Raw genomic sequence first — 6361 nt, 5'->3', positions numbered from 1 at the left:
GATTTGCCTTGAACATTCTGTGTTTTGCATCTTCCTCTGAGTTTCCATCATTTGTTATTTTTGATATTAGATAAATGAAGTCTTCTTCCCCTTCAATTATTTCAATTCCTATGTTAAGTTCTCTTGAGACTGGTACATTTATTGTTTTCGTAGTTTTCGTTTTCTTCAAGTTTTTCAGTCCAATCTTGGGTGCAAGGTCATTTAGTCTATTTACTTTGTCCATTGCATCGCTAGACAATAATGCTACAGCATATACCCATGGCGATATTTTAAAATAAATATTCTAGTGACTGTAATAAGGAAATTTTTTAAGTGATTAAAAAAAAATCAGCGATAGTATAGAAGAAAGGGAAAACCCGTTAACAAATCACTCTCAATTCGTGGAATTGATTCCCTATCAAAATTGGCGTATGAATAGAAATATAATGTTACTGAAACTGGAACTGGAACTGTTTCATTTATGGCGTACTAGATTGTAAATAGTAGTTGGGGTTTTTTTTTCTTTGTTTAAAAAAAAAATTATTTATTTTTGAAATCTGAATACCCAATGTGCAAGTTCTTAATGACGACGTAACGGTTGCAATGATGTTTACTGTTTCCTTAGAGTTTTAATAATAATAATATGATTGATCCTAAACACGGATGCTCCAGTGTACGGTCGCCCTTGCATGCGACAGAATAGGATTAGTGTCTTCATAAATATTTTCTTATTTAGTCAATATGTTTTGAAATGAGCCAACACATATTGAAATCATAAGAACATGTAAGAATGAATAAGAAAGGATATTTTTCAGGATCTTATTAATCGCTTGGAGTACGGCAGTTAACTGGTTAAAAGATAAATCAATTTATGAATTCAATAATGGCAGTAAAATCTACATTTCGAAATGCTCTTTATAAGAGTTTACGGATCTTGTGGAATTCTTAGTAGGTCTTGTCAGCACCCAGTGGCGTGGCATGCTTACAGTTTATTGTGGTGCCAGAACCAGAAGAAAATGACATAAAACATACTGTAATTGTAAATACAAAATAAAGGGGAAAAAATCTAAAGAAAAGACTTACTCAAATAAGTAAGAGGCGGTCAGTTTTAAAAAAATATGCTGTAATCCATTTTTGGATGCAGTGCCAGGCACCAAATCAACCAATGTCGCCACGCCCCTGTGACTAGAAATATAGCTACTTATAAGATTTTTGTTTAATCATTAGTCTGATAACTCAGAAAAATGTTGGGGGCATTTAGATAAATAAATAATTTGTTCTCAGTGATGATAAGCTAAAGTAACGAGAATACAATATTATTGGTTAAAGATAAGTGCTTGAAACAATATATGAATTATAAATGTATACGGACTCAAACTGACCAGTCATCTTTATGGTCAAATGCGAAAGAGTTGTGTGCTCTCATAGATTGATTTAATATCTCTACTAGAGAGACATCTGTGGATGCACTATTATCTGAGCTGTGTGGAGTACAATCATATTAAAATGTATGATCGATTTATGATTAATCCTTTATTTTATTAGTTTATTTATCTATTTTACATTCATCTATCTATATGTCTATCCATCTATCTATCTATCTATCTATCTATCTATCTATCTATCTATCTATCTATCTATCTATCTATCTATCTATCTATCTATCTATCTATCTATATTATATGAAGGACGAGTCTATCCATCTATCATTCTATATATATTTTTTTTTACATATCATTATCTTCTTTTACTCCCTGTTGTTCTCTCTCTCACTCTCTCTCTCTCTCTCTCTCTCTCTCTCTCTCTGTGTGTGTGTGTGTGTGTGTGTGTTTGTGTGTGTGTGTGTGTGTGTGTGCCATTTTATCTTTTTATCTGCCTTCATCCCCCCCCCCCCCACGCTACAACACTATTATTATATTTTACTTTATCCACATCGTCAATATAATAAGCCTACCCTTTATACCTTTCAATGCTTTTTTTCTCTTCAACACCTTTCATTCAATCTCGTCTAAATATTATTCTACCACACAAAGATTTCCTTCGTGACAGGCCACATAACTCTGTGACATTCCTAGCCAGCTTGTTCCTGGCATTTCTATTCTTTTCAGTGCTTAAGTCAGCTTCGACGATTAAAAGGACCTCTACATTGAACTCAGCATATGGTAATCGGCGCCAGAAGTAATATTAAAGCAGTATGAAAGGTAAGAAAGTCGACTGGACCCCGGTTTTGTATAGATCTAATATTATTATTTTCGTGGAATCCACTGAAACGGCATAAAGGTCCTCCAGTGCTTGTCAGCTGATCCATTGCCAGAATGCCAAGTTCATATTTTAATGGATTTCTGCCTATCACTGACAAAATGTCTTTCTTGCTTTGACCAGATTTTTAAAATTAAATAAATATAAAACTAAAATTTCGACGGTTATGATGACCCATGAACTGGTCAGAAAATCTTACAACTAAACTTCATAGAAATCATAATTTAGTTTTATATAGCGCAATATCCACTGAATGTGCTCAAAGGGCCCTATAAATGGTCCCTGACTAATAGCAACACGTGCCATGTTAGAACGAGACATGATGCCTGTAAGGCGATATTACATTTTTTCCCGACAGAGACAACGGTGTTAACGGCCAGGTACTCATTACACACCTGAGTACGGTGAGATAATGTGAGTAAAGAGCCTTTTCCAAGGAGGCAACTATGTGCCCAGCGAGACTCGATTCCACTACCTTCCGATCCGAAAGCGAGTGTTATACCACAAGACCACATATATAATAAGCTATAGGTATCATTGCTATAAGTATACTGAAAGATGTATCACAAGGTTATATAAAAAAAATCCGTTCTTTCAGCCTGCATCAGATACGCCGTATCTTTTTCATTGGGAAAATCCAGTTTTTTATAAGCGGTATGTAAGCATGACTTGAGCACTAGACGTCTATTTATTACAAAATGTGTAACCAAATGACACATTGCCACTATGAAGACATATCATTATTATTATTATTATTATTATTATTATTATTATTATTATTATTATTATTATTATTATTATTATTATTATTATTATTATCATTATTATTATTATCATTATTATTATTATCATTATTATTATTATTATTATTATTATTATTATTATTATTATCATTATTATTATTATCATTATTATTATTATCATTATTATTATTATTATTATTATTATCATTATTATTATTATTATTATTATTATTATTATTATTATTATTATTATTATTATTATTATTACATCAGTCATTTAATATTGATGTCATTTTATTACATAGGATTCCAAATAAGATTGTGTTATTGTCCTAAAGATAGTTCGAAGTTGACGTCACTGAGGTCTTTGTTATTGTTTTTTGCCATCCGCGTTTATGAGTAATGTTCACTAAACTGTATTAACCTGACTATAGATAGTATGCGTATGACGTCACTCAGGACTTTGTTATTGTTTTTGCCATCCGCGTTTGTGAGTTGTTCTCACTAAACTGTATTAACCAGACTATAAAAGTTCATGGTTACACAGAGTTTGTGTGTTGGTCCGTTATACTTCCGGATGGCAATGTTGTGAACTCCTTGGCCAAGCGCATTCTATCTATAAACGTTAATGGATACAAACAATTTTGTGTGTTGGTCCGTTATACTTCCGGATGGCAATGTAATGAGCTTCTAAGCCAAGCGCATACTATTCATGGATACAAACAATTTTGTGTGTTGGTCCGTTGTACTTCCGGATGGCAATGTAATGAGCTTCTTAGCCAAGCGCATACTATCTATATTGATGAAAAAAGGACGAATAGTCCTGCAGTTCAGACATTAGGTAAAAAAGATCATTCGAAACCTTGAGGTCTTATAAATCCAAATTATTATAGTTGTTATAGGGTCTAGTTGCAATGGAAATACTCTCAAACCAACGCAAAATATCGTGCATTACTACAATATCAAATCAAGCCCAGAATTACGTTCCGTTATCAGACTTGTAATTATGCGCACATTGTTCGAAGCCTATCAGTTTGTTTGTTTTTTTTTTTTTACGTTGAATGCCATTGCCAGTTGTCTGTCGTACTCTTTTAAAATATATAATTTTAAATTTTTTGGCCAGAAACAACTTATCCTTCAAATAGTAATCCATTAAAATGACCCTCAACTGTCAAAAATTCAAGTTTTTGTTTGTTTGTTTTTTTACAAGATGTGGGTCATGTGAGTCCCAGGTCTTAGAGTTTTTTGTTTTGTTTTGTTTTGTTTTTTTTGTATAAAAAAAAAAATACATGATGAGGGTCCATGTCAATCGATCGATATTAGAATGACAAATTTCTGGCCATTTAAAAAATAAAATAAAAAATAATTTTTATTTTCAAATTATGGCAGATTTCTGCTTTCGTATAACATTTTATTTCTATCTTGGCCAGAAAACATTTGCGTCATGGATTAAAACATAAGATGACATCATTTAGCAAAATGTCTGAAATTGAAGGTTGCTTAAACCTGTTTTGACATAATCAGAAGATGTACTTAATTGTTTTTCCGTCCTGGGTAAAAGATACACTCGAAATTTGAGAGGCTTAGATCGTTATTTCTCTGTTAATATTGTGATTAATGCTCACATTCCGTGGGGCTTGGGGGTCCCGATAGCTCAGTTGGTTGAACACTCGCTTCAGAAGCAAATGGACCGAGATTGACTCCGGGTTCAGTTGAGATTTTTCTTTTTCTGACCGATCTGTACCCCTAGCAGTGATTGGGTAACTGGGTATATAATTCTGGCGGAAAGTACTTTGCGATATACTACCGTCCTATGCGACGAATAACAAGAACTTGCTATTGTCTGGGTTCACGCTATAGAAACCGTGATAAACTCCGGCTCCATAGGCCTTATGGCTCTCCAGGACTACTTTCTGTGGGGCTGATTGTTTCGGTTAACATACTGAAGTTGGCCATCGCTTTAGAAGGAACGAAATTGACGTCACTCAGCTCTTTGTTATTGTTTCCAGACAGTCATGTGGTGATTAGTTTTCACTACATTTTAACTATATCAGACTATAAGGTTACGCATAGTTTTGTGTGTTGGTCCTTTTTACATCTGGCTGGCGGATGTTGTAAGTAATTTACCTGAACCAATAGCACCAATAGCTTATTAATATGTGGTTAATCAGTTGGTACGTTCAACCTTGTATGCTTTTATTCTGGCTGGCGGATGTTGTAAGTATGTAACCTGAACCATTAGCATCAATAGCTTATTGCTTATTAGTACATATGTGGTTAATCAGTTGTTACATTCAACCTTGTATGATTTTATTCATAGCCAAAATTGAGTAAAGCGGGAGACGGAGCGAGGCGTCACGGGTCCAACAGGTAACGACGATTTGTCGGCTCGTGTCCCTCAGGGGTAGCTAGTTTTTCACAATGCAACAGTGACGAGCCGTATCAACGATCGCTGACTTAGCGTTGACTGGCTGGCTGAATGGCCTGAAATGAACTTCGAGAATCGGCGGTTGTCACTGTTTGTGTAGATCTAGATATAGGATATTATAACATTCAACTATTTATCGACATAACGTTACTTAAAGGCAAGATGAATCATGCTTCTTTGAATATTTAATCGATTGCGTTCGTTACACTTTGAAGACGCACTTAAAAATATTCCTCCTCTTCGTTTTATATTTGTTGAGATCGTGATTTCATGACACAGAAGTCTTGTTCCTTATGGCATTATTATCAACACTATAATCCTATGTAATCAGTGTTTATATTTCAACAGAATTGATTTAACAACCTGATCTCTAAGATCGTGGATAATTAAAACTTTTCATCATGTTATGACTCGAAAAGACATTGATTACGAATATTATATGTTTTCGACACTTCATTATGTTGGACAAATTCACACATTACTTACGGTAAGTCGACTTCGTGTCATTTCATATTAATTATGGCATTGATAAGAACTAGGTATTTACTGATTACATATTATTAACGGTCGCTATTACTATTATCTTGTCACCTTGTTTAAATCTTGTGTGAGAAAAGAATTTCTTCTTCTTCTTCTTCTTCTTCTTCTTCTTCTTCTTCTTCTTCTTCTTCTTCTTCTTCTTCTTCTTCTTCTTCTTCTTCTTCTTCTTCTTCTTCTTCTTCTTCTTCTTCTGCTGCTGCTGCTGCTGCTGCTTCTGCTGCTACGACTACTACTACTACTACTACTACTACTACTACTACTACTACTACTACTACTACTACTACTACTACTACTACTACTACTACTACTACTACTACTACTACTACTACTACTACCAGTACCACTACCACTACGACTACTGCCATTACCAATACTACTACAACTACTAGGTACTACTACTACTACTACTACT

The 6361-nt window shown here is 34.0% G+C and overlaps 1 protein-coding gene across 1 annotated transcript in view; it reads left to right on the top strand.

Moving 5' to 3' along the window:
• The first annotated feature begins 5460 nt into the window (after nucleotides 1-5460).
• The window catches only part of LOC144967654 (uncharacterized), a 56768-nt gene continuing 55867 nt past the window's right edge, over nucleotides 5461-6361 (top strand). Inside the window, exon 1 of the mRNA XM_078905178.1 lies at nucleotides 5461-5896. The gene's annotated coding sequence lies outside the window, so the exon portion shown is untranslated. The remainder of the gene's footprint in view (nucleotides 5897-6361) is intronic.

Source organism: Berghia stephanieae, chromosome 1 (assembly GCF_034508935.2).
Source record: "Berghia stephanieae isolate SIO BIC M18660-M18661 chromosome 1, UCSD_Bste_1.3, whole genome shotgun sequence".
NCBI classification, from domain to species: domain Eukaryota; kingdom Metazoa; phylum Mollusca; class Gastropoda; order Nudibranchia; family Aeolidiidae; genus Berghia; species Berghia stephanieae.
The sequence above is the reverse complement of the archived record's forward strand: the minus strand, read 5'-3'. Positions and strand labels throughout refer to the sequence as shown.